Source organism: Ambystoma mexicanum, chromosome 6q (assembly GCF_040938575.1).
Source record: "Ambystoma mexicanum isolate Mex_15411 chromosome 6q, UKY_AmexF1_1, whole genome shotgun sequence".
In the NCBI taxonomy this organism is placed as follows: domain Eukaryota; kingdom Metazoa; phylum Chordata; class Amphibia; order Caudata; family Ambystomatidae; genus Ambystoma; species Ambystoma mexicanum.
In genome coordinates this window covers 1,030,756,825-1,030,782,086 of record NC_090937.1, presented here as the reverse complement: position 1 = coordinate 1,030,782,086, position 25,262 = coordinate 1,030,756,825, and the positions used below count along the sequence as shown (strand labels likewise).

The 25,262-nt window shown below is 44.4% G+C and overlaps 1 protein-coding gene across 1 annotated transcript in view; it reads left to right on the top strand.

Annotated features, from left to right (window-relative positions):
* Positions 1-25,262, top strand: part of LOC138516434 (sialic acid-binding Ig-like lectin 9) — a 530,018-nt gene that overhangs the window by 445,328 nt on the left and 59,428 nt on the right. The window lies entirely within an intron of this gene.

Sequence of the window (25,262 nt, the reverse complement as noted above, 5' to 3'; positions counted from 1 at the left end):
ATAAAAAAGCAAACATGAATTGTATTGTGTGTTTTGAGGTTCGATAGCAGAATTGTCTTTTGATGTTTAATTAAAGTCCTCATTTCCTGGAGCTATTACTACCTAATGGTATGCCTATGTAATGATACAACAGTGCAGGGAGGCAAGGACTCCATGCTAAATTCTATATCTAATCTTATGGTTGAATGGTTATTTATATAGCGCTTTTGGCAAAGCGCTGTACATAGAACATATTTATCACAATTCTCACCAAACTCAAGTCGGTACTCCTTTATCGACCCCAAAATGATGAAAGGCTAAGTTGGCCTTGCAGAGATTCGAACCTGCAACCTACAGATCACGCACAGCTCACAGCAACGAGTTGCCAACCGGCTGAGCTATCTTATTGGCTAACATCCTTCTGAGGTCGGTTAACTGAGTCCTGACTGAGGTATAATAATCAAAGTACCTAGATGTTGGACGGACCATGTATGAAGCACTACATAAAGGTAAATACCTATCTGGATTATGACAGGGATAGGTTTTGCTGAGTTTCATTTGTTTGTTATTGAACAGAGCTTGCACTTTCTGGAGAGTCAGGTTTTGGATGTGTGCTTGCACTTTCTGGAGAGTCAGGTTTTGGATGTTTTAATTGTAGTCTTGAAGATTTGAGAGGCTAGAACACCTGTGATTGGTGTAATGACAATTACTCACCCTTGAGCAAAGACTCTGCTGCCACTGACCATTTATAGTAATGTACCCCATTGACTGCAAGATTGAATGGATGTAAACTAGACTGTGCATACTCAATTTACACACTGTTTTTATAATTGGAGTGTAAATTAAAATATAAGTGTAAAAATGTTCTGCCTATGCATGATCATGCACACAGCACAGGAACTCTGAAAAATACAATTGTGAAATACTGGTTTGCTTTCACTGGAAAAAAAGCATAACTTGTTACAAAATGTTAATTCTCAATTGCAACTTAGTTTTCCATTTTATTAATTATATAATCCTTATACAGTGCTTCTGTTTGCTGCATGAGCATTAACACTGTTGGGTGTCCTGACCCACGTTTGGACTATTATGCTGCAACACTTGGTGCTGTGGGCTTAGGAAATCCAAGAGGGCGGAAAAGCCCACATTTGCGCCAGAATCCTGAATAATAATAATAAATTGGCATTTATATATATATATAGCGCTACGAACCCTCAGGTATCTGAGCGCTGCTTATTATTACCCACGGTGTGTGGTGCTCATTTATCGACCTCGGAAGGATGAAAGGCTGAGTTTGGCCCCGCCGGGATTCGAACCTGTGTTAGCAGACTCTGCACCGATGTCAAAGCGAGCGCTCTACTCGCTGTGCCACTTGACCGGCTGACCGAAGAACCGCACAGTCTTTGCGCACAACAAAATGGTCGCCTGACCTGCCACCCACCAGTGTGAGCGTGAGGGGCCAGAAGCGGCATGAGCGAAATCAGTGCTAAGGAATATGGTGCTGTTCAAAATCTGTTGTTATTAATGTCAAGAATGGGTGAAATACTGGTGCTCACCACTACCAGAAAGCTGGCGTTTTAAAACCAGCAGACACTTGTGTAAAACTGAACAAATGAACCAAACCAGGCCAAAGAAAGACTTACTAAGAGGTGGATACAACGTAAAACTATATTCTGAAATGACTTGAAGGAAGTAATTGTCTAATGTATGTATTGAAAATAGCTGGGGATCTCAGCAGCCTAAGTGAATTTGGGTTTAAAGACACTAAAATCGAAATGTTTAGAATAAATGAGTGACCTACTTTTGAGTGTCACATAGGTTGCAATTGTTAAATGTCATAGTTTTGAACTTAGAATCAGTGTTCTAGCTGCATGTGTAAAAACTGCAAGTTTGGTTTGAATATAGAAAACTGGGAACCAAAGTGACATTTAGCTGAAGCCTGGCTTAAAGCGATTGAATTCTGCCTGACAACTACCCCCGACAGGAGTTGAAACTTGATCAGCAGCTGTGTTCCCAGGCCTGGTTGCATTCTGCTGCCCCTGCCAAAAGGAGATGACACCTCTCTGATTGAATTAGGGTAGTGGCACCTGGGGACTGCAGGAAACTGAACAAAGCACTGTCTTGGGCTCAGGCAAATGTTATATTGGGGGGGGGTCGTAAAATAGCTTCCTCTTGGGAGAAGTGGGAGGAGAGGTGCCTCTGTGAGCAAGCTGAGCTTGGGGGAAGTGGACAAACCAGAAATTCCACCATGTGCTTTGGAAAACAACACCCCTTTGGGGCCAGAGCATAATTTTAAAAAGATGGATAATTCATAGTGCGGACTTGTAAAAATGATATAAATAATATCATCATTCTTGTGATTTTTCTGTGCACATTTTAAGAGGTGTCAGGACTCTGTGGTATGTTCTGGGGAGTAGTAGCGGAAAATAAGGTTGTTACTCCAAATGTATGCATGTTAAAAATCTGACACTTTATCATCTGAAACCCATATCCGTTGTGCACATTTGTGTAAAATCTGGAAAAGTTTAGAGGTCGTTATCTGGATGAAAAGGGCAGAATTCTGTCAAAAGTGGACACAACATCTTACAAAGACAGGGATCGGATGGTTTGGTGCTACAGAAAATATGTTAACTGGACAAATAATATTAGAAAAATGGTACACAGATAAATGGGTATTTGGATCAGAAATAGATTTGTGTGCAATTTGACAAGGTGAGGATCCTCTGACCATAAACCTACCTCATCACTCTGACTCACTGTTCCCTTCTCAAATCAGGTCAAAGAGAAATCCTTGACCTATCAAATCGTGAGTGGGTTGGGCAAAGAAAGTTAGCATCCCACCCATTTTCAAAAGACATAAAAAGAACCACTGGAACCTAGGCAGGGACATTCACTTTCCACTTTCTTGCGGGACGCTTTTCCGGGAGACTCCAGACTTCAAATCCATCAATCTCCAGAGAGACCAGAGATCCAGAGAGACCAGACCCAGACCAGATCGCTGAGAGCTGACCCAGATCGCTGTGCGCAGAACCAGTACCCAGTGGCGAGAGAACTGCAGCCAATCCTGTCCCGATCCGTGACGAAGTCGCATTCCTGTCCAAAATATAGTGTGAGTACTCAGCCAGAACTGTGCAAAACCAATCTCTTAGTTTAAAATAATCTAATCCAAACTATTTTAACCTATTGAGAACTGCATCATAGAAATTGTGTCCCTCCTGTTGATTCAAAGCTGCAAAACTGTCATCTGTCATTCTGAGCTTTACTTTTATTTTGAGAATCTACCTTCACAAAATCATCCGTACCTCTTGAACCGTTTGTGATAGAAGCGAGATTTAACTTTTATTTTAAAGCTTTCCAACAAGCTCTAAACCGACTTGCTACTCCTTATACTTCCTTCGTAATTGCGCTCGACGCACGCGACTAAATTGCTGCGATTTGACATTTTGTTTCATTTCAGCCACGTGTAAAAATATTGTCTTTTGCTTCCATTACGGAATTCCGTTTTCAACCTGGTAACCATCCCTGAATCATTGATAGGGCTGGCCTGAACTGATTTAAAGTATCTCTCACTCACCCTGAACCTCGCGAGGGAATTAAAACCATTTTTAGCATATTTTTCCCTTCTTTGCATACCACCTTTAAAGTACTTTGCCTGTGTTTAAAATCATCCATGTTTCTCTAAGCTTGCTAGGGGGGAACTGAATTCGGATTGTACTGTGATTGTATTCCTGAAGACTGTGTGTTATACTTCCATCTCCATACATTGCATAGGGGGGGAGTGAATTGTCAGAGAAAAGTAATTATATTATCTTTTGCTGAAGTCATATCAAATTATTTCTGTGTTGCATTCTGTCCCACCTTGCATTTCCTTGAGCCATATAAAGCATTCTCTGCTACCTTAGTCCTCTGTTCTTATTCATAAGTAACCAAGAACTGTGCCACTGTAGGATTACCTATTGCTGATTACTGCTCATATTCACAAGTGTGTTATCAATTATCAATTTATTTATAAAAGTGTGATATATATATATATTGTTTAATTATTCAATAAATCTTTTAAATTGCAAAACAAACCATCTTCTTGGCTCAGTGAGGTCAGGGGAATTCAAAGAGAGGGGGTTTATCATCCAGAGTATAACGTGTCATAAAAATATATAAATAAGGGATTCCCTTGAGCAATCCCAGACAAGGCACTGACCTAGTGGAAATGCTTGATTGGAATCTTTAACAGAGTGGGGGCTCGTAGCTTGGGATTCTGGATTAGATCTATCACTTGTGCAGATTAATACAGTGTGCTAACTGACAGAATATATAAATTCTGTTGGATCACCACACCGTGTTACACTGTAAAAACACCCCTCAAAGGAACGCTCTAAGAAAACGGTCTGTTTTGCAAAATAAAATACAAACTTCTGTAAGTCAGGAAGGAAATCAAGTTCCAGAATGACGACCTTGGTAGATATCAAAATAGCCAGAGAACACCTCTTACATAAGCTATTTGTGAGAGGTGAGTGGGCTCATCAGGACGAGGCGGTCTGGTTGCAGGCAATCGCACCCCAGATCACTGAAACAGGGTCAGATATATGGAGAGATCAGGGTCCCTTACATGTGGCCCTGAGGGAACTATATATGGCCCCTAAGGCCAAGGATGAGCACAACAAGATTGCCAGGGTAGCAGCATATTTATATTTACATATGGGAGCCATACAGGACAAATGTGCTGAAGGCCAAGATCTGGCAAATAGGCAACTGATGGCATTAGAGAAGGCCCAATCTGACCTGGTCTCTTCTGAGCAGAGGCTGCAGAGGAGCCAGGAGTCAGAAAATTATAGTAGACTGTATATTATTAAAATAAAGGAGGAAATGGATATCCTGCAACAGGAAAAGTCTGACCAGGGTAACAGATTTCTGGCCTTGCAGAAGGAGTACCAAGAAGATTTGGACGCCCTACTGCAGAGCCAGAAAAAGCTGGAGCAACAACTGGACTTCAATAGGCATGCACAGAGCAGGTAGTCGCCCTGCAAAGCCACCTAGATAGAGAGAAAGAGGAAAGCAATAAATTGATTTTGAAAGACCTGGATACCCAGGCAGAGTTTGATCAAGAACGCCAGAAAGCTGGTGCCTTTCAAAGGCAGATGGACGACCTGGCGGCACAGATGCAGGCTCTTAGTCAGGAAAGGGACACCTTAGGCCAGCAAGTCTGCCAATTAAAAGAAACAATTGAAGGAAATCACCTGGCCCTCCAGGGGCTGGGTGACCTCCGAAAAGAGCATCAGAACTTGTTAGAGCACACCAGGAGGGTGGAAGATGCTCTGGCAAGAAAGGAGCAGGCCAGTAGGGATGGGACTCAGGAGGTAACCCTCCTGCAGCAAAGACTGGCCCAGTATTCCAGGACCAATCAGGAGGCACAGAGAGAGAATAAGGCTCTCTGTCAGCACAATGATAGGCTCCAGCAACAGGTAGCCATGCAGGAGGGACTGATAGAGTCTAGTAAGGCCTTAACTGAGGAACTAAAAGCACAGGCTCTTGCATTGCAACAGGGAGCAGGGGCTGACAGAGATGAAGTTCGCTGGGAAAGGGAAACACCTGAGCATAACCTCAGGAGCCCTAGTACCAGAGGCCTTCATCTCTCCCAGTCCTTGGATTCTGCCACCCCCATGTCCCCTGGCCCACATGAGCACAGGGCCACATGGAGGGCAGATTACTATCCAGCCAAAAGTATGGGGTTCATAGGCCAGTACCTCCCAGGAATGGATGGGCGGGCATCCGGGTATGGGCACCTAAGCACAGTGCAATTTAGTGGGGAACCCCAGGAGAGTAGGCCCACTAAGGGCCTCCTGAAAACCTCCGCCCAGTTAGGTCAGTCGGGGGGGGGGGGGTTACCCATCAAATCCTGGCAGCAAGGAGGGATCTGAAGACTCCTCTGAGTGGCCCAGGACACAGGAGACCAGGTCCCCACATTCTGCCAGCCATTCCCAGGCTCGCAGAATCCGGGAGAGCCTGGAAGATCAGACCAGCACCTCTGGGAGCAGTGCTTCTGAGTCAGAGGAGGAATGGACCAGGGTTACCCGAACCAAAAACGCCCAATAAGGCAAAAAGGGCCCTGCTTAAGGACCCCTTAAAGCAGATCAAGGCAATCAGGAGTGTCATCACGCCTTATCACAAGAACGCCAAGTATTCTGTTTGGGAACACTTGGAGCTCTATGAGCAAATGATGGAGACTTTCCATTTGAAGGACAGCAGTAAGTGCATTCAGTATGTCAAATGGACATTCTCCCCCGAATACTCCAGTTTCTTTGTGGGGCTGGAGGACCAAAACCATTCAAGATGGTCCACATATAGGGCGTCCATCTTGAAACATTTTTCTGTTCACCGGAATCCCCAAGAGGCTCGCAAGGCAGCCTACAATTTGCAATATGGGGAGGATCAGGCCCACAAGAATTTGTGCAAGAATTGAAGCGTGCCTTTGCGCAGACCACCAGAAGGGTGCGCACGGACAGCAGAGAATTCATCAACACATTTTTCCATGATCTCCCCAAATACATAATGACCCAGCTCGTGAGAGATTTTCACGAGAAATGATCTTTAGACTGGGTCATTGAGCAAGCCACCCGCATCTATGAGGTACAGAAACCGGAGAAAAATAAGAATCAGCCCAAAACCCCCAAAACCAACAGCACCCCTGCTGCTGCCAAGGTGGCAGAGGTAAAGGTTGCCCCCGTTTTAGATTTGGAGATAGGGGGACCTAAAAACCTGCCTGCACCAAATAATTCACAGCCCAGAAGGCCCTTGGGCCAGCCACAGACAAGGGGTCAAGGAGGTAATCCCATAAATGGGGTCCCTCGCTCCCCTGACTATGTAAGTCCTTGCTACAAGGGAAACAGACCCATCCTGGGTTACGTGTGGGGGGGGATCCAGCCAAGCACCTGACCCAGGGAACTTCCCTCCTAACTTCCCCCAGGAGGGCAGAAATTCACCAAATCCTGGGCAGAACATTTTTCCCAGGTATCCACCCAATTTCCAGCCCCAAAAGCATCCATCCTTCTTTCCCCACTTCCCTGAGCCCAGACCACATAATCCAGGAGAGGGGAGGCCAAGGGTGGAGGGGTACCCGAATCTCCCCAACCCAGGGTATTACCAGAGAAGGGATAGCTACCCTTCCCGGGATCAGCCCAGGGGAGAAAATAGAACCCTGTATCAGCCTGAGCGGGTTTCGCAGTTAGAGCGCCAGGTCCAAAATATGGCACGGGATCAGGGTCACATACTGAGGGCTCAACAGAACCCTCAGATGAGCATGCCACCGCAGAAAGCCCAAACTTTGGGCCTGGTGCTCCAGAACAATGACGGGGGCAGCACCCCGATAACCCACCGGTTCCCAGGGAGGAGGCACAAGTGGAAGGGGGGTGTAAAGCCTTGGAGGAAGCTTCCTTCCCAACTTGTAAACAGCCCCTGGAAAACCAGGAACTGGAAACAAAATCTCCTACCCCTGAAAGTCTGCCACCCAAGGAGCAAAGAGGAGGTAGGAGAAACAAAGGACCCAAACAGACCCATTTTGTGGAGGAGGTACAGGTCTTCCAATTTGAGGGGGAGGGGTCCTCAGAGGATCCTGGGAAAAGGATCTTCTCCTTCAGAGATGGGGGAACTCCTCCCAAGGAAAAATGGGTCCCAAGGGATTCCAACCCAGACTGGGTAGATGTGGGGATTGAGCTATCGCCGCCCATCATTCTATCCCAGAACCAACAAGACCGAAAACCTCTGGTTCAAACCCATCCTGGTGACTGCTTCCAAAAAGGGGAGGGGGGGGCGGCCCAGAACCGGAACCAGGGGAACCTAAAACCGAGTCAATAGACTGGGTAGATGTGAAGATTGAGCTGTCGCCGCCCATCATTCTATCCCAGAACCAACAATACCAAAATCCCATGGGTCAAACCCATCCTGATGACTGCCTCCAAAAAGGGGGGGGGCGGCCCAGAACCGGAACCAGGGGAACCCGAAACCATTTCAAGTTACCAACTTTTTCTTGCAGATTCCCACGACTCTCCACAGAATTCTGCCCAAATCTCTTCTCTCCCAATGTCCAAAACCAGAAAATTAGCCCACCAGTTGTCCAAAAATGTGCATTATCTGTGCCCCCTTGAGGAGAAGGAGGGAAGATACTATGCCCCGGTACAAGTACAGGGGCAGGGTACAATTTTGGCGCTGGTGGACACTGGATCTCAAGCTACCCTTCTATCCAGAAGGGCCTTTGATGAACTGAATGCAGGAAGGGAGGAGAATTACCGTATTCCTCTCACCTCTCTTCCTGCACAACAGCAGAACTTTGACGGAAGGGAAATTCCCGTCGAGGGGGCGGCAGATTTGGACATTAAAATTGGCCGACACAAGGTGAAACACCCGGTCATAGTAGTGACTCCAGAAGGTACCCCTTGTTTACTAGGGAATGATCTTCTGAGAAGGTTGTCACCTCTAATAGATTGCGTAAACAAGGTCCTCTAGACCCAGACTAGCCGACCAATAAAATTAAATCAACCATGTTAGTTTAAACGACACGTGCCACATGGTTGAACAAAAATCTGACCAAGTAGAATTTCGCTTCCAGAACAACCAAATTCCAGACGTGACAGTAATAGCAGTAGGACAATAGACTGGTGATGGGGGGTCCTCTCTATTTCTGAAAATCAACCTTCCTTCCAGTTTAAGGTGGTATTCCACACTGAAAGGAAACACTCTGACATTCTTTACTAATCCACAATCAGACATTCCCACTCCGATAGTCCAGAAAGATATGAAATCAGCTCAGAGCCTGGCTGATATTCAGCAAATTGGAGAGCAGTTGTTCATCCCTGTTCAGTTAAATGATGGGAAGGACTCTGTTCTCGCCCGAGTGTGTGTGAACAACGGTAAGAGCTTCATCAGCAAAGCCATGTTCCGCCAACTCCCAAAAGATCCAGCCATTCCCGCATTCAAACTGATAGACAAATGGGAAATGGATTTGGAAACACCCAATTCCAAACATCTCCTGCCAAGCAGGTGTATGCTCAAAATCTCCATTGGCAACAAGAGTATTGTCCATAATTGTTGGGTCGTGCGAGACGTCACTGCCGCCTTTTACTTAGGCAGTGACATTCTCAATCGCTTTGCCATTAGTTTGGACCTAATAAACTTCAAAGCTTGGTCCCGATTAGCGGCTAATCCCATGGGCTTTGTTGATCCAGAAAAAGCATTTAGGTCAGCTCAATTGCTACCGTATGCAGTTGAAATTCAGGTTAAAGAGGAAGTCACCATCCCAGAAAGGACCCGACAATTCTCCCTGGAAGTGAAAGTTAAAAGAGGACAAAAATTGAAAAACCCTGATGCTTATATTCATCTAAATGCTTTCCTCCAACAGCAAGGGTTAGGGGTAAACCCAACACCATTAGTCAACATAGAACATGACACCATTCCAATAGAGGTGGATAACAGCGACTTAAAGAGTATTACTCTAGCCGTAGGCACCATTATTGGAATGGCGGTTGATGACCGACATTTCTCCATTGATTTAGGAAATGAGCTGTTAGGACCAATCCCCAAGGACTGTTTTGACAGTGACGACAATACAACACCAGACAGGATCTTTACCCGGCATGGGGGGAACTTCCTGGTGTACACTTCGTGCCCTTATGGTAAGGAAGATGTGACTTGTGACTTCAAAGGGGATGAGATGATTTTCCAGGTCCATGAGGGCTGCCTTTCCCAACTGAAGCCTCCGGTCCAAATCAGCACTCTGACCAGGGACTTCTCCACCCAGCTGGAGAAGGCCGCTGAGATAGCAAAACCAGAAGTCTTTCCAGGCTTCAGGCAGATGGTGGAAGAGAGAGTCAACCTAGCTGATGCCTGTGTGACTCTGGAACAGAAGCAAAAGTTGAAACAAGTTTTCTTGGATTTCCAAGATCTCATATGACTGTGGTCACACCGACATCCACACAACAACAATTCCCAGGGACCCTGGCATGACTCCAGTGTTTGTGAAGCCATATCGCTTGCCTCGCGCATCCATGGAGTCCCTTACTGAAATAATTAAGAACCTTGAGTCCCGGGGAATAATCCGTCCAGTACACAGCACCTTCAATAATCCGGTGCTGGGAATATTGAAGCCAAACGGCCAGTGGAGACTCTGTGCCAACCTTAGGGAGCTCAACAAACGGGTCCATACTTCCCAATGGCCTCTGCCCTACATTGACCAAGGGCTGGCCCAGATCAGGGGTCACAGGTATTCACTGCAATAGACCTGACCAATTGATACTGGACCGTGCCTGTCAGTAGGGAGGACCAATACAAACTGGCTTTTACCTTTTGGGGGCCAGCAGTACACATGGACCCAGATTCCCTTCGGAAACCTCAACTCCGGCAATGAATTCAACATTTTCCTACATAAGGCCATGCCCGACCTGAGTGCGAGGGGTAACCTGGCTTATGTAGATGATGTCCTCATCAAAAGTTCATCTGTGGAGGAACACATAGCGGAGATCCGTTATGTTCTGACACAGTTGAGGGCCACCGGAGCAAAACTTTCCTTTCAGAAAGCACAGTGGTGTAGAACCTGTGTTAATTTCTTGGGGCATGAGATTACTTCTCAGGGTCTCTGTCCCCAAGAAAAGAAAGTGGAAGCACTTCAGAAACTGAAAGACCCCACAACTCTGTGGGAACTAAGGAGCCTTATTGGACTGACTAATTACAGCAGAAAGTTCATTGAGGGCTACGCAGGGATCACCAGACCCCTGATTCATCTCTTGAAGGGGGGGGGTCAAGTGGGAATGGGGTCCAGAACAATCCGAGGCAGTAAGACAACTCAAAAGAAGCCTCTCACAAGCGCCTTGCCTAGCTTACCCTGGCAGAAACAAGGAGTTCTTCCTGGAGATAGGGTTCTCTACTACGTGCTTGACGGCAGTATTATACCAAAAGCATGACAAGGTCAATAAAGTAATCTCCTATGTGAGCAAAACTTTATCCTCTGTGGAGCACAAATTCAACGATTGTGAGAATGCACTCCTGGCAACGGTGTGGGCATTGAAGAATTACTGCTCGTTCATCCAGGGGGAACACATCATAGTGGAGACTCCACACCAGCCTCTGCAATATCTCCAAAGTGACAGAATCCGGGCCGGAAATGAGAGTAATTCCCAAATTACTTCCTGGATTCTGTCAATGCAAGGCTTTCCTGTGGAGGTCAGATATGGCCAAAACAAGAAGAGTCCCCTCGCGCAAGGTCTGGCTGACTTGCATGATTGTGCCAGAGAAAACTGTCTCGAGGACGAAAGTCTAAAAATCAAGGACAACATGTAGGCATACCTTAATTCCCCACACAAAGTCTTTGAAGAAGACAAGTGTGAGGGAATGCCCACTGTCTATGTGAATGGATGCTCTTACCATGTTGACAACAACGGGGAAAAAGAACTGGTGGCCGGCGTAGGGAATGCATGGGTGAATGAGTCCCCAGAACCCTCCGCTGGGTACAAAATTGGTCCCCGAAGTAGTCAAGTAGCAGCGTTGATGGCTGTGCATCAAGCCATCCTCACTGCTGTCCAACATCAACTCCACAAACTGGTCATAATCACAGATTCGGATTATGTACGGAACGGGTTCGTGGAGCACCTGGTTAATTGGAAAACCAGAGGCATGTTATGTGCTAATAACAAACCCTTGAAACATGGGAAGTTAATCTAAAACATTGATGATCTGGTCACATCGAGTGGGATGACCATCTACTGGAACAAGATCAAGGGTCATTCCAAAGTAGAGGGACCAGACAAAACTGGGAATGACTTAGCTGATCAGCTGGCCAAAACCGGGGCCATCCAAGGGGATCTAATAGAGATTGAGTCCCTGTTGGGGGAAATCCAGGTCACTGCTATCACTAGGTCCCAGACAAATGCTCACAATGATCTTTCAACTGCACAATGGAGTAAGGAGACCCCTGATGCTCATTTGATCACGGCTCAAAAGGGGAAATCAATAATTGGTAAGTTTTACCAACACATTGAGGACCCTGAGAACTTTCCCCTGACGGATACCGACTACGTTGGGAAAGAGGATCTAAGAGTATTGATGAAATGTCCAAAAATATTTCGAATCCAAGACGGTTTGTTGGTAAGGAAATCCCAAGCTGGCCATGATCAGTGGGTGGTTCCTACCTCATTCCGAAGCCTGATGTTAAGTCACGCCCATGATGCAGAGAGGTTGCATACTGGCCACACATGGGACACGACCTTGACCAATACTGGAAGGGATGTCTGGTGTGTGCACAATTTTAGCCATCATCCCTCACACACCGGGCACCTCTCCAAAAGAGGGTGATGACACTGCCATGGTCAGATTTGCAAAATGACTTCGTAGGCCCTGTGATTCGCTCGTCTAGAGGAAACAAGTACATGTTGACGGTCACATGCTTGTTTACCAAGTGGGTGGAATGTCTCCCGGCCCCAAACTGCAAGGCAGAAACAGCAGCTGCCCTGATGATTAACCACATCTTTTCCCGTTTTGGTCTACCTCAAAGAATTGAGTCAGACAGAGGTAGCCATTTTACCAGCGTAGTAATGACTAAGTTGTGGGAGATACTGAGGGTCAAAAGGAAGCTACATATTGCTTACCGGCCAACTTCTTCTGGGGCAGTAGAACGCTACAACCGCACCATTGTGAGCATATTAAAAAAGTTTGTGGCAGATTCTGGGCCAAGTTGGGATATCCAATTACCTCTGGTCCTAATGGCCATCAGATCTACCCCTTCATCTGCAACTAAAATGTCACCATTTGAGCTGATGACTGGATGCAAGATGGTGCTTCCCCAGCATTTGCTCTCCAGGACCCAAGAGCAGACGTTGATCAATGCCTCCACAACTCATGAGTATGTGGAGAATTGGAGGAAACCCCCCCAACGTGCTTTTGCCTATGCTCAGCGAAATCTAGAAAGATCAGCTGATAGCATGAAGACCCATTACGACCTGAAGACAACCAGGAAGGAATATAATGTGGGAGACCAGGTCTATCTATACAATTTCCAAAGGAACCAGGCCAAACAGCGAAAATGTTTGCCTACATGGAAGGGACCGTTTGAAATTATGGACAAGATCTCCCCAGTAGCTTATAAGATCCACATCCCCAAAGGTAGTCTGGCGGAAGGGGAAGACAAGTGGGTACATATAAATCAGCTAAAGTGTTGCCATCCCAGGCACACTCTGCAGCAACTGGAGGAATCCTCTGGAATCCCAGAGGGGGCCGCTCCAGAGTAATTCAGTTCCAACCCTAAAATATCCTGCATATAGTCTCTAAAATATCATGATTCTGGTATGAAAATGTTTCCTGTTATATCTTGTTTTTTAAAATAAGACTGAAAAATGTATCCAGATGTATAAAATGTATATGTTAGCCACACCATTAATAGTGGTGGAAAAATGTCTAGGAATGTGTATTGCCGCTTTGCTTTATCATCCTAGGAGAGATGAAACCATGGAGACTGACCAAGGAGGACGACCCGGGGACCGGGAGCAAAGATCCGAGGGGCCCGGGGTACTGCCCAATATTCCCATCAGGACAGGTGAGGAGAACCGATCGATCCAACCGGATGGAGGAAAAGATGCTGAACTGTGCCATCTGCGGAATTGGAAGAAGATGATGCGAACATACCAGCGCGTGGATCAAAACATCCTTTGCACCCGACTCCCCCTCGACTCGAAATCAAAGCGCAGTCGGGCGGGGGGGCTTGCTAGGTGTCCTGACCCACGTTTGGACTATTATGCTGCAATACTTGGTGCTGTGGCTTAGGAAATCCAAGAGGGCGGAAAAGCCCACATTTGCGCCAGAATCCCGAAGAACCGCGCAGTCTTTGCGCACAACAAAATGGTCGCCTGACCTGCCACCCACCAGTGTGAGCGTGAGGGGCCAGAAGCGCCCTGAGCAAAATCAGTGCTAAGGAATATGGTGCTGTTCAAAATCTGTTGTTATTAATGTCAAAAATGGGTGAAATACTGGTGCTCACCGCTACCAGAAAGCCGGCGTTTTAAAACCACCAGACACTTGTGTAAAACTGAACAAATGAACCAAACCAGGCCAAAGAAAGACTTATTAAGAGGTGGATACAATGTAAAACTATATTCTGAAATGACTTGAAGGAAAACATTGTCTAATGTATGTATTGAAAATAGCTGGGGATCTCAGCAGCTGAAGTGAATTTGGGGTTAAAGCCACTAAAATCGAAATGTTTAGAATAAATGAGTGACCTACATTTGAGTGTCACATAGGTTGTAATTGTTAAATGTCATAGTTTTGAACTTAGAATCAGTGTTCTAGCTGCATGTGTAAAAATTGCAAGTTTGGTTTGAATATAGAAAACTGGGAACCAAAGTGACATTTAGCTGAAGCCTGGCTTAAAGAGATTGAATTCTGCCTGACAACTACCCCCGACAGGAGTTAAAACTTGATCAGCAGCTGTGTTCCCAGGCCTGGTTGCATTCTGCTGCCCCTGCCAAAAAGAGATGACACCTCTCTGATTGAATTAGGGGAGTGGCACCTGGGGACTGTAGGAAACTGAACAAAGCACTGTCTTGGGCTCAGGCAAATGTTATATTGGGGGGGTCGTAAAATAGCTTCCTCTTGGGAGGAAGGGGGAGGAGAAGTGCCTCTGTGAGCAAGCTGAGCTTGGGGGAAGTGGACAAACCAGAAATTCCACCATGTGCTTTGGAAAACCACACCCCTTTGGGGCCAGAGCATAGTTTTAAAAAGATGGATAATTCATAGTGCGGACTTGTAAAAATGATATAAATAATATCATCATTCTTGTGATATTTCTGTGCACATTTTAAGAGATGTCAGGACTCTGTGGTATGTTCTGGGGAGCGGAAAATAAGGTTGTTACTCCAAATGTATGCATGTTAAAAATCTGACACTTTATCATCTGAAACCCATATCCCTTGTGCACATTTGTGTAAAATCTGGAAAAGTTTAGAGGTCGTTATCTGGATGAAAAGGGCAGAATTCTGTCAAAAGTGGACACGACATCTTACAAAGACAGGGATCGGATGGTTTGGTGCTACAGAAAATATGTTAACTGGACATATAATATTAGAAAAATGGTACATAGATAAATGGGTATTTGGATCAGAAATAGATTTGTGTGCAATTTGACAAGGGGAGGATCCTCGGACCATAAACCAACCTCATCACTCTGACTCACTGTTCCCTTCTCAAATCTGGTCAAAGAGAAATCCTTGACCTTTCAAATCGTGAGTGGGTTTGGCAAAGAAAGTTAGCATCCACACGCATTTTCAAAAGACATAAAAATAGCCACTGGAACCCAGGCAGGGACATTCACTTTCCACTTTCTTGCGGGACGCTTTGCCGGGAGACTCCAGACTTCAAATCCATCTATCTCCAGAGAGACCAGAGATCTAGAGAGACCAGACCCAGACCAGATCGCTGAGACTGACCCAGATCGCTGTGCGCAGAACCAGTACCCAGTGGCGAGAGAATCGCAGCCAATCCTTTCCCGATCCGTGACGAAGTCGCATTCCTGTCCAAAATATAGTGTGAGTACTCAGCCAGAACTGTGCAAAACCAATCTCTTAGTTTAAAATAATCTAATCCAAACTATTTTAACCTATTGAGAACTGCATCATAGAAATCGTGTCCCTCCTGTTGATTCAAAGCTGCAAAACTGTCATCTGTCATTCTGAGCTTTACTTTTATTTTGAGAATCTACCGTCACAAAATTGTCCGTATATCTTGAACCGTTTGGGATAGAAGCGAGATTTATTTTAAAGCTGAGATTCTACGCTTTCCAACAAGCTCTAAACCGACTTGCTACTCCTTATACTTCCTCCGTAATTGCGCTCGACGCACGCGACTAAATTGCAGCGATTTGACATTTTGTTTCATTTCAGCCACGTGTAAAAATATTGTCTTTTGCTTCCATTACGGAATTCCGTTTTCAACCTGGTAACCATCCCTGAATCATTGATGGGGCTGGCCTGAACTGATCTAAAGTATCTCTCACTCACCCTGAACTTCTCGAGGGAATTAAAATCATTTTTAGCATATTTTTCCCTTCTTTGCATACCACCTTTAAAGTACTTTGCCTGTGTTTAATATCATCCCTGTTTCTCTAAGCTTGCTAGGGGGGAACTGAATTCGGATTGTACTGTGATTGTATTCCTGAAGACTGTGTGTGTTACTTCCATCTTCTTACATTGCATAGGGGGGAGTGAATTGTCAGAGAAAAGTAATCATATTATCTTTTGTTGAAGTCATATCAAATTATTTTTGTGTTGCATTCTGTCACACCTTGCATTTCCTTGAACCATATAAAGCATTCTCTGCTACCTTAGTCCTCTGTTCTTATTCATAAGTAACCAAGAACTGTGCCACTGTAGGTTTACCTATTGCTGATTACTGCTCATATTCACAAGTGTGTTATCAATTATCAATTTATTTATAAAAGTGTGATATATATATATTGTTTAATTATTCAATAAATCTTTTAAATTGCAAAACAAACCTACTTCTTGGCTCAGTGAGGTCAGGGGAATTCAAAGAGAGAGGCGTTACATAAGGGTTTATCATCCAGAGTATAACGTGTCATAAAAATATGTAAATAAGGGCTTTCCTTGAGCAATCCCAGGCAAGGCACTGACCTAGTGGGAATGCTTGATTGGAGTCTTTAACAACACAGCAGAAGCTGAATGGAAATAAACCATTCCTTTTATCACAGTGTGCATTCTGTTTCAGAGGCTTTTATCCATGGCTTGTAATTATATCCATGTAGATAAAAATCAAAAGAAGTGTTTTGGTTTTTGTCAAGTAACCTGACCTTTGCACTGCCTTCTGCTCTAAACTTGTATGTAAATGTACACAGGAAAATATAAAGCTGTGGTATTTATAAGATTTTAATGCGTAAAAAGGCCTTGCACACACCTTATTGGGAGGCCTGGCCCTAACATATGTAGCTGAACACAGAATGACGCCCAACACAACTGAATGCATCTCCCATTTCAAAATGATGAGGGGAAGAAGCGTGAGCTCTAAGCTGTTTCCACCCTGCTTACTGTACGCAATAGAGAGTAAGGTACAAGACACAAAACAACTTGAAAGAATTATATGAATGATATAACACAAACCATGCAGCAAAAGCACCAGAAGTCCATAGCGGGGATGAAGTAAAGATCAGATAAAGATCAAAAGTATTTTTTTCCAAACATAAAAAGTTGCATGCAAAGGCAATGACAGGGGAAAACTACATCTTTTAAAAGATTGTAGATGATGAAACATGGAAAGAGCAGGGCGATACAAAAGAGCAAATCTCAGAGAAGGTGCAGACTAAAGGAATTCCCTTATCAATGACCAAAAACAGTAAACCGAGAACATTCTGACAGTAGCACCCTGGAAGGGGTTCCAGCCAATGAGGAAGCTTCCAACACGGGCAATACTCACAGGTATAAGCCCACCTTCTGAGCAGCCTGAGTGCTACTCAGCCTGCGCCTCCTTCCCCTTCCTCACTCCTCCTTCACCCCTTAGCACCCGCGTACCTCACACAAGGGGTGCTCACATTGTGTGGCATTTAAAAAAAAAAGAAATCTTACCTTGCTGCCCAACGGTGTGCTGTATTTTTCAAGTCTCTTTTCCACGTTGATGGCATCGCGTTCAGCGATAACGAAAACAGACTGCTAAAATACTGCGTGGTGCTGGGGAGCAGAATCAGATTTGTTTTTATTTTGCTAGACTGCACACCCTTAGCATCTCTGTGTGCTCTATGTGGGAACTGATGTTAATATAACCCTCAGCGGTGAGTCGAGCACAATGGTAATTGCACCACCTCACATGTCAAGGGACCCTCGCTTTTCTCTGGCCTTTAACTTGGATAGCAGGCTGTTACCGCTGGGGCCAGCCCACCAACTCAGGCTATATCGCCTCCATAGTATCTGCTTGCATTTCAACTAGACAGCGAGAAGAACTAGTCATTACTTCCATTCCAGAAGACCAACTTCCATACGAAGAAGAAATTAATCTCTTAGGACATCAAATAAACAGAAGAGAGAGATATTCCTTGCAGACTACAGAGACACAGAGGAAAAAGAAGATTTCCCAGTTAACAAAAAGACTCTGAGCTGGATTGATTATTGTATTTATATTTTTTGTTGTATTTCAAAAAAGGGAGCTGTGTCGTACACACTCTTTCGTCTCTTTGCACTTTCCCTTGCGCAGTACTTTGCCATGCAAGAGAGCAGGGAGTAAGGTTCAGAAAGGGCAAGGACGAAGCATAACATTCAGTGAGCTGGGTTCGACATAAGACTCCCATGTGCATTAACACTCCTGTGAATGCTAGAAGACCTGCACTCATGACACTCATGCACAACTTTATCACTGGAACAGATACATGCTGCAAGGCCATTAAAAAGGGTCTGTGCTGCTACCTCTCTAAGCCTCTACGTCTGCTTCACATTTTGATGCGTGTCACCATTGAAATAAGCTAACTCTGAAAAACACGTTGAGTATCTTTTTTTCAACATTACTTATACAAATTATGCAGACATTCCATATTTCACATTTGTACAGGCATGAAGGTGTTCAATTATTGTTTGCAAGATGATGAAGTACAATTTACACGTGCTTCCTACCAACTTACACTGACAAAAGGCTTTCCGAATATGTTAGAAGTGTTCCCCTACTGTAGGCAATGTCTGGGTATCTTTAGCGCTGGTGACGATGGAGACCCTAGGATGTTTGTGGGTTCTTCTTGCTGGAGACTTTACGGTATCCTTTGGGACCCTGGGGACTTATACGTTTTGTTTAGGTGTGTCTGAGGATTTGTTGTGACTATAAGACTGACTTTAAGGATGTGTGTTGACCTGCCCCACCACAGACCTAGAAAGAGTACACACTCAGACCAAAACAGACCTGATGTTCCATTTGCAAACAATGAAAATTTGCTGATCTAACAGCGAATATTAATGTCCTCCTTCCTCAACAAAACAATACTTATACACTGATTCATAGACTTTCACTGGCTAGGAGGGAAGACATCATTTGGGGGGATAGCTCAGGGCACTACAGAGATTCAGTAGAGAAAGGTGATTTACCAGTCACCAAAAAGGCTTTGCCGTTGAACATGGGTTTGTACCCTGGTTAAAAGCTTAGGAACTGGAGCAGTCTGGCATAGAGTACTATATACATCACCCAAAAAATATAGTAACAAATGACAAGATATAGTTATATTAAAAGATGTCTCTGGTCGTTTTTGATTCAGAATGTTATTTTTGTATGTTAAATTGTGGCTGCAACTTCTTGCCACATCCTATTTGTGATGCGTGCTGTCTGCAACGTAGCTAGCCCTACCAGGAAAGGGCTCTTAACTTTTGTTTATTTTTTGCTTCCTCTGAGTCATGTAGAAAGGAAATGTTCCAAAATTAAATCTTGTATCGTAAGCAGTCTAATAACCGGAGGGTTTATTAAAAAAGTACTAGAATGAAAAGGCTCAAAGTTGGATGCAAGAAGCCCGACAGGTCTTCATGGAGTATTCATATAAACTGCTAAAAAAAATGTTTCCCATTCGTTTTGTTAACCCAACATTCATCCTGTCTATTGCTTCTCTACTTTTCTATTGTTTTCTGCTAACATAATATCCAAATACTCTCACAGCCCGAAGTGAACGTCATAAAGGGCATTGCCATGAAGATTACTCGCTTGTCACAACTTTTGTGTACCCCGCCCCCCACCGTTAAATGATATTTTAGCACTTACTCTTATCATCGATCATCGGTCCTTGGACCTCTGACAACAGCTTGTCTGTCCCTCCTTTCGCTTCTTGTCTTCTCCTCCCTCTCCCTCCTCAGCACTATCTTGAACAGTTAATGACCTTTTATTGATAGTCAATTGTTTTGTTCCTCTCCTTAACCCTTCTCTCCTCTCCCACCTACCCCCTCACTCCCCCTTCTCATGTCACTCTTGCACTGCAACAATTGTCGTCAGGCATAGTAATGCTACTGCTAGTTTTGTCTCCTTTTGTTCCCCTCTCTCCTCTCCCTTATTGTTCCCTTATTGTTCCATGCACTTAAACTATCTGTTATGATTTGATAGTTATTTTTCACATTCTGACCTGCTTCAAGGACTGTTTACTCCCATGTTCCCTCCCTCCTTGAAGCGCTTTGAAACACATTGTGTATAGGCGCTATACAAATAAACAATCAATTCAATACCCCAGGTTTGGTACTTTCTCCACCATACTTTTCTCAAATTTAGAAATTATATGTCACATCTGACCCCACAGCATTATGACTTGAACGTGCACTCTGAATGGTCAAGAATTGGGGAGAAAAGGCTTATGAAAGAAACAGATATAAGAATCGTCCCCTCGTCGATCTGTGGAAAGATCACTAAGCTGGCAGTTGGGCAGTATTTTGGAGTACCGCCCCATTTCTCTTAACTCCAGTGAGCAGAAAATTGGTGGCACCAAATGCCTGCAGCTCTGGGTGCATGGAAAGCTCCTAAAGCCTTTCCATGTATTAGCGTCTCAGCTGAAGCTGGTGCCAAATGGGCTATTATTATTATTATTATTATTATTATTATGGTATTTAATGAGCACAGACTTAGCTACGAGAAGCAACAGAGCACTTTACAGAGGTATACAATAGTACAGATGCATAATGGAGCGCTTTCCAATGGTAACAACCGAACAGATGTACAGCAGGGGGTAGGATACAGGAGGGACACAGCTGCATCGGGTGGTGGGGTAGAGAGGGGCGGGTGGCGTCTAGCAAGTCAGGTGGCATGGGGGCGAGTCTGATGCTGATGGTTAGGAGGTTCTATCATCTTGGTGCATAGTCACAGAAGGCTTGTTTTCCGGTCCTTTCCTATTTGCAGCGGCGGATTGCAAATCTGCACGTGTCCTGACTTCTGGTGGTGCGCTGTCCCCAGGAGATGGAGTGTTTCTCTGCAAGGTAACTGCGTGACTTGAGGGCGACTGCCTTATAGATGATGAAGAAAGGTTATTCGTGCATGCAGTGGGTAGCAGTGAAGGTCGATGAGGGCCAGGGGTGATGTAGTCGAAGCTGCATAGACCCTTAATGATGTGAGCGGCCGCTTCTAGGACACTTCTCAGGGGCACAAATGAAGATAACGGGAGGCCTTTTAGGTGGGATAGGACCAGTGCTTGAATGTTGGATTTAAAGCTGTCTAGAGGGTGGAAGGGCTTGACTCTCTGCAAGTATAGCTGATACCAGGCTGTCTAAGTTTTCTTAGCTATGTGTCTTGAAGGAGAGGTGTTTGTTGATGTGGAACCCGAGGTACTTAGCGCAGGAAGTGAGCTCGTGTGAAGCCCTCAGAGTTCATGGTTGACAGCCAGGTCTGTATGCCTGGGTGTTCGGTGTTGTTGGTGAGGTGTAGCAATTCTGTCTTGGAGGGGTTTAGCTTCAAGTATGCACCGAACATACAAGACTGGTTCAGCAAGAGGGTTTGAGCCTATGGATGCCCTTGATGGAGTCGCTAAAAGGTGCTTAGTGGTGCAGTGGGCTTGCTCCACCTTCAGTAAGAGCCTGAACAATCTCAGAAGGCACAGGAAAACCCCTTGCAGAAAATCCTCAGCAGTGACGCATATTGGTCGTGCTTAAGGACTCTTGGATTTGGAGAAAGATACAGGACATAGCCAGGGGTGGACTGCCCTATAGGAAACTCTGGAGATTTCCCGGTGGACCTCTACACCCTGGGCCTCTTCTGGGCCTCTTTTGTGTTTTGTGTGGTATTTCCACATTTTCTCAAAGGAAAAGCATTGAGCTTGCTGAAAATGTGTCATATGGGGCCACTTTGAAAAATATTTCCAGGGCCTTTTGGTGCCCAGTAATTATTTCAAGGGCCTTTTTTAGTTCCCAGTCCACCCCTGGACATAGCTAAGAGATTTCGTTTCTTTGCCAAAAGTCTAGGGGTGAGCAGACAAATGCATGCAATGAGGAATACAGCCATTTACACTTAAAAAAACAATAAAAAAAATAAGCCATGGCCTAATGGTCCTAACCCAAGTAAGTAAAGGTTGCCACACGCATGAACCAAATTCCCTATATCTGTTGATAACTAAGAAAAGTGAATACACTTGCAAAGAGTTACATTGCAACTTTTGAAGTAACCAGTTGCAACAAAAACACAGAACAGCCATCTTGTGGTCGATCTGGCACACTTTCTTTTCCCCAGCGGTGGAGCTTTTAAAACAAAACCCAACAAAAAACAATACATTTGCCCCAATTCCTCCATCTATTAACCTTACATAGTAGAACAGATAGGTTAGGAGACAAAGTATAACGTTGATTGCAGTTCTGCTGCTCTTGAGCCTTGATCACAAAGGGTTTAGTGTAGACACCACCCCATCAAACCTGGTTGAAGCCAGAGAAACTCCTACTGGGAACTGCGCTAGGGGTGTGAGGGTGATAGCTGATCCCAAGGTACCCCTGCACCACTCGAGCCATTCCAAACGCACTTTTAAAGTATCATTGTCATTAGTCACAGAGAAAATAAAGACCCATAAAAGTCTCTAAACTAGTGATACTGTTCATGTGTCACATATTTCCAATGCGTGTCTACGATAAATGTATGTTTACCTTATTTTCATTTGCACCAAGTAAAGTAAACAGTGTCTGTGAACTGCTGAAAGTTGCACACAGATATCCTCAGAATAAGAGAAGTAGCACTGAAACTGAAACTCATACTCGCAGCAGCCCAAACCAGAATTTTGTAATTTATTTTTTATTGTGTCAGAAAGACGTTTCACAAATACATGAAGAAAGAAAGCAAAACAGAAACATAAAAGACACTAACAAAGCTAAAAAAAACAAGTATAAAAGTTTGTTATTCCCAAAATGACAACTTTTGACTTGTGATGTCTCAAACAGTATCAAACCTACATTAAAATGTTATAAAACCTAAAACATAGTCAGGTTTGAAGGCAGTGGGGATTGAAGTCCAGACCATCTGGAGGGCTACATAATGAGTGACCATGCACGGTCTTGAGCCTAAAGCATCTGCATCCAAAGGTGATCTACAGGTGTAAGGAAGTGCAAAAATGTACTGGCCAGCACATCTGAAGTAAATGGACCTCAGAAGAAAAAGTAAACAGTGACCCTGAAAGGCTGTTTGAAGGTACGAGACCTGGAATCCCAAACGCATTACCTGTCTGACCAAATAAACGATGGAAAAAAATAGGTAATGGAAGAATAACCTGTATATTAGGTGTATCCCATCAAACATGAAGATACGGAGAATTACATTCAAGCCTTTAACTAAGGCCATCATACACGACCAGATTGTTGAAATTCATTTGAATACTTGGAGGATATTGCATTTCTTTCCTCTTACCAAAGGAAACGGCATTCAGCCCAGATAGGCAGAGGAGAGTTTTTCGAGAATGCAAGGAATTGGTTTCCATCACAGAAAAAAGGTGATCTAAATCTGTGTAAAGAAAAGGTTTCTGACAGTATGAGTTCAATGATATTGTCAGGAACCACAGTTTGGTTGTTTCATCACAGGTTCAACAGCTTTTATTTGTTCTGGTATGTGTTTTCGATTGTAGACTGAACGGCTCACCTCACATGTTTGTATTGAATGAGTGCTGATAACTGGCTCTACCATGTCGACATTGGTAGTGTGTTCACAATAACATTTGTATAATGCAGTAAGGGGATATTTCCAGTTACGGGCTATGATCACGGCGGTATCCATGTGTCCCAGTGACACGTTTCATGCTCTTTTTAACTGTAGTCTGTGGGAGCTCTTTGTGCACCTTTGGCATCAGTTGTTGCAAAATGATTCTCACCAGTTTGTCCCTTTGATTAAGTGATCTCTTGAAAGTGATCAATGCTCAGTCATCTAGTAGTTCTGTAGTTCTATATCACCCATAGGACATGTGTGTGCTTGGTTCCTTTAGGGGGCCAAAGATGCGTTAAGCATTTTCCTATTGTTATTATCATGATTGACACTTTTTTCACCAAAAGTGACATTCTAGAAATGTCTGCCATCCTCTTCATTCATTCATTTTCATTTGTTATAGCGTCTTTCACCATAATTATGGTCACAATGCGCCTTTGGTTGAACGCCCTTGGAGGGACTGTAGTCCAAAAATGTGGGAACATTTGGGAGGTGCTAATATGCGTGTGTGCATTTAAGTAATGCGAGGGTTGCCAAGACCCTGCCAGTCACCCATGTCTAAATGGAGTGTGTATGGGTGCAGCACAGGTATAGTATGGACTAAAGGGGGGGTTGTGTTTAAGGAGAAAGAAAGCTACAGATTTTTGTTGTCAAATGTAGCTTCATTCCTATGGCAGAGTTGATGTGCAATAGTGTTTGAGTTATGTGTGAGTGCAGGGTGTGTGGAAGTGAGCCTGTACCTTCCTCTAAGTTGCAAAGGTGCACTGTGTAAGAGGAGAAAAAGATTGGCTATACAAACAACGTCTACTTCGTGGGTTCCATCTATGTAGATGGGGCAGTGCTATGTTTCACAGGAGATCTAAATGCTAGATGAATGCACAACACCTTACACAATTAGGCTAAATTCTGGATGTGGCTGACCAACATAAATGGGCTAAAAACAAGCTAAGGCTACCTTGCACAGTTAGGCTAAATGGAGGATGTGGCTGGCCAACACAAATGGGCTAAAAGCAAGGTAAGGCTATCATACACATTTAGGCTAAATATGGGATATAGCTGGCTAACACCAGTGGGCTTACAACAAGGTTAGGCTACATGCAAGATATCACTACATTAAGCAAACGGGCTAAAAGCAAGCTAAGGCTATCTTACACAAATAGGCTAAATGCGAGATATGGCTGACTAACACAAATGGGCAAAAATCAAGGTAAGACTACCTTTCGCAGTTAAACTAAATGCGATAAATGGCTTCCTTAAACAAAAGGGCTAAAAGCAACATAAGGCTACCGTAAACAAATAGGCTAAATGTGAGAAATGGCTACCTTAAACAAAAGGGCTGAAAGCGACATAAGGCTACCTTACACAATTAGGCCCAATGCCAGATAAGGCTGACTAACACAAATGGGCAAAAATCAAGGTACGGCTACCTTGCACACGTATTACTGCAAGTGGCTAGGATGCCCATTTTCACGCGGCACCAAACATCAGCCCCACAGACAGCAATTCTGTTTACATATTCGGTCCTCTATATAGCCAAAATAGCTTTAACCAGAGAGAAGCCACATTTCAAGCAGAGTGAAAAATAACACCATTTGGAGTATCCCACTGGGGAACTACCATACCGTCTCTGAAGC